We start from the raw sequence: 3,974 nt of genomic DNA, 5'->3' as shown, positions 1-3,974 counted from the left end.
CTTGCGGCCGCGTAGCTACATAGCCGGGTCTCAGCTCGTGCGCTCGCCTACATGAGTTGTTTCTTCGTCTAGCCGAACCAAATATAGCCAAATATACCAAATATAGCCAAGCAACAGCAGTTCACCAGGCTTAAACAGTGGTTCAACAACTAAAATAAAGGCTAGTATGTTTCGCATCCTGGACTTAACCTTAGCTAAGCCACAGCCATTTTTTTATTCATGAAGTGCCTGCTGGGATTTATCGCTCACGGCCAACGCCGCCGACGCCGACGACACCGGCTTTTCTGCGACACGAGCTCCTTAACGCTGTCGCGTTAAATTTGTGACTGGCATATTATGGAATGGAACGAATCTGTGTGACTAGGCTCACTGACCGCTGCCATAGATAAGGACAGCCTGTGTTTCCGGCCCTTCGCGATGCGCGGATTTCCCCCGAGAATAGAAGACTGCACTCATGCGCCAGCGTTGTATCGCGCTGACTGCCAAAGAAAGGACTTGAACGCCGGAACGCCGGCAAGAGTGAGTACCACTCGTTAAACAATGACAAAGGCAAGTAGCGCCGCTTCCTCTCACAGCAAGTTTCGTGCCCGTCATCTGCACACGTCTACCTCAACTGGCGCGCCAATTGACGCCCACTCTGTCCCCAACGTGTCAACGACAAAACAACGGGCGCACACCTGAATGTACGCGCACTTTATACGCGCTATGAATGACGGACTACACCTACAGCTATTACACGAGTGGTCGAAGCTGAACGTTTCGTGACGGCCCACAAGAGTAAGCGAGTCACTAGCGATAATACATGTTTGCTACAAGGTATTACAAATTATAGCGCACAACGGCTAAGTTTCAAGTGCTGTGCGCAGTAAGAACAACTCTATGGGAACTGAGCACACCACCCGGAAGTGATTAGGCAGAAAGCAATCGGACAGTGACCGCACCGAGGAGCTTCGCTGAGACAGAAACGGTGACAGGCCGCTGCTTCAAAGTATTTGCCGAATAAAGAGCAAAACACGCTGCTCCTAAGTGAATTCATGAGCGGAAAGTTGAAAAAAAAAGAATTATGGGGTTTTACATGCCAGAACCACGATCTGATTATGAAGCGCGGCGTAGTGGGGGACTCCGGAATAATTTGGACCATCTGGGGTTTCTTTAGCCTGCACCTAAATCTAAGTACACGAGTGTTTTCGCAGGCTCTTGCTTCGCAGCTTGCAGGCTCTTGTCACCTTCCGCACTAAACAAAAGTATAAATTGCTTTGAAGGTTATTCCAAGTTAGGCCTATATAATCGTAATAAACGAAGCCACAAGAACGTCTGAAGCCGAAAAAAAATCGATGTACTACCCATCATTACCATAGTTGCAGAACGATCGCAGTGCCAGAGCTCCCTCTGGTAACTGTAAGAAACTATGGCTTACTATCCAGCGGCACCAAGTTGGTCCAATAAATAGGCTAGATTCCTAGCTAACACTTTTGGCAGTGCTTTGTTCTTCACCGCGACTACAACGCGGCAGTAGATGCCTTTAGCTTGCGCGTGTTAACGCACTGCCGTTTCAGGAGTATATATATATATACATATATATATATATATATATATATATATATATATATATATATATATATATATATATATATATATATATATATATATATACGTCCTGGCCAACGAAATCGAAACTGGTTTTTAGAAATCGCCATCGCAGTTAATTAGAGAGCTCTGACGCTTGCCAGTAAGTTTTCTGGGGCTTAAGTAAATAAATGAACAATATTAGAAGTCGAAAATGTCATGCGAGTACTCAGTCGAGTAGCGTAAATGCTTTCGCAGGCTGACAAAATATTGTAAAGATGGCGTCCAAATCCAACCGCCATAGGGTGGCGCCTCCTAGATTCATAATGCGAATCTTAGAGGCCAATACGCGTTTGCTTGCTGAATGCGGCTGAAGCGATTTCGGGAGCCGGAAATACGTGACAGACTTCGGTCCTTGGAGACCACCTGTTTGCATATGTTTTATGTTCGAAGAAAGAAAGAAACAAGCCCTCTAAATATGTGCACATCTTGAAGCGCGATGTTAGTTACAGAATAGCAACACTGTTGTTATCAATCACAGCCGCGTTTTCTCCTGCACGGGGTCCGCATATTTTCCTGTAGGGAAGGTCCTGCAGGGAAAGAAAGGAAACGCGGATATGTTTGATAACAATTGTTTCTGTGTGGCAACAAATACAAAATTGTTATGCACATTTTCCTAGACTGTACTAAATCGCTTCACTGCACGGAACTAGAGATTCGGGCTGTCGTCTGCCGGACGATACTTACACGACAATGCGACCCAAAAGCACTATAGCCACGTTGATTCAGTCCCTATGGCGTTATGCTGGAGAGTCTTCGAGGTCGCGGATGCGAATCCATCATGTGCATAGACTCATGCGCGCCTTAAAGAATCCCGTCCTGTCACAATTTATCCGGAGTTCTCGACTAATGCGCCTTTCAAAGTTCCCGCGTTGCATTGGGACGTTTAAGCCCCATGAATCAAATAACTTTTTTTCTGCGATTGAAAGCCTTGCAATTGCTTGCCTCGCCCTATTATGGCAATGGTTTGAACGTCGCGCAAATGTGTTTCTGATTGCCTTCAAATATTTGTTCCTACTGCTACCCTGAATAAAAGGCGTCGCTGCATGTTACGTCATGTGATTCGGGTCTATTTACCTTGGCACACAACAGCGACGGTACGGACACAGGGGTGTGGGCACCATCTGTTGGACTCTGAGCAAAACTGCCCGCTAGGACCATAGCCTCCGAGATTCGTAACAAAAACACCAAGGCTTTCGAGATTGCAGTCGAGTTGACGATCTCGGAAACCACGCCAAAGCGCACGGGCGGGCTTTTCAACTGCGTTTCGAGTAAAGTGCACACCAAACGAAGCGTACCTCAGTGGGCGAAAGGAAGAAGTTGCACGTGGTGCCTGCAGACCATAGCCGTATTCTGCAGGCATGTCAGGATGCATGCTAACATGCTTAATAGATTCAAAAGAACAGGCAGGTGGGCTAGCTGGTACTGCATAACTTGAGGTAAATCACAAGACAGCGCGTCGAACAGCAGACGGGCACGAAGCGTTGCGTCTTCGTGTCCTTCTGCTGTCGCGTGTGCTCTCTTGCCCTTTGCCTCGAGTTAATGAATATGATATCACAGCTATAATTTTTTTCTATTACAGCTCTGTTCGTAATCGTTCCTCATATCACTGGCGAAACCATCTTGCGTGACCAGGGGACGTATTCTTCAAGAGTCCACCTAGTGGACATGTCCATTTCGTCTGCTACTGATGCGCTGATTGGCTGTGGCCCCGGGTTGCTATGTAAGTGCAGCCTACCTCAGCCAATCAGAAATTCAACAGCAGACGAAGTGGACATGTTCCTTAGGTGGACTCTTACAGAATGCCACCCCTGTTCACCTCGAGGAAAGGGTAAAGTTTATAGTTACAGCTAACTGACAAGTTACAAACTGCGTAAAGAACCTCCGCTCTTTACCTAGGAAACCTAAAGAGACCCCTGCCGACAGGTGAGTTGCGCAGTGTGGTATAAAAGTTAAACGAACAGCGATAATAAATAGAGATAAATGGCGTCAGAGAGGCCGGCCTACATTTCTATAGGTGGACCTCTCTTTGTCACATGCCTTTGATAAAGATAGGCCAACCTACCGAAACATAGGCCGGCCTCTCTGATGCTATTTATCTCTATTTATAATCTCTGTTCATTTAACTTTTATACCACACTGTGCAACTCATCCGTCTGCACCCTTCTTGATTTGGGAGAATAGAAAGTGTTTTACAAGAGATCGCTTTTCCGTGCGAAAACCGACTCAGTTGTGCAAATGTCCTGATCTTTCATTTTTTTTCTAATTTCGAAACATTGTTGCTGCTTATATTATTGTGTACTACCGCATATTGTGCTTATGTTTTCTTGTTATTGTAGTCCTTTCCC

The sequence above is a fragment of the Dermacentor albipictus genome, chromosome 8 (genome assembly GCF_038994185.2).
Source record: "Dermacentor albipictus isolate Rhodes 1998 colony chromosome 8, USDA_Dalb.pri_finalv2, whole genome shotgun sequence".
Taxonomy (NCBI): domain Eukaryota; kingdom Metazoa; phylum Arthropoda; class Arachnida; order Ixodida; family Ixodidae; genus Dermacentor; species Dermacentor albipictus.
Note: the sequence above shows the minus strand (reverse complement) of the source record.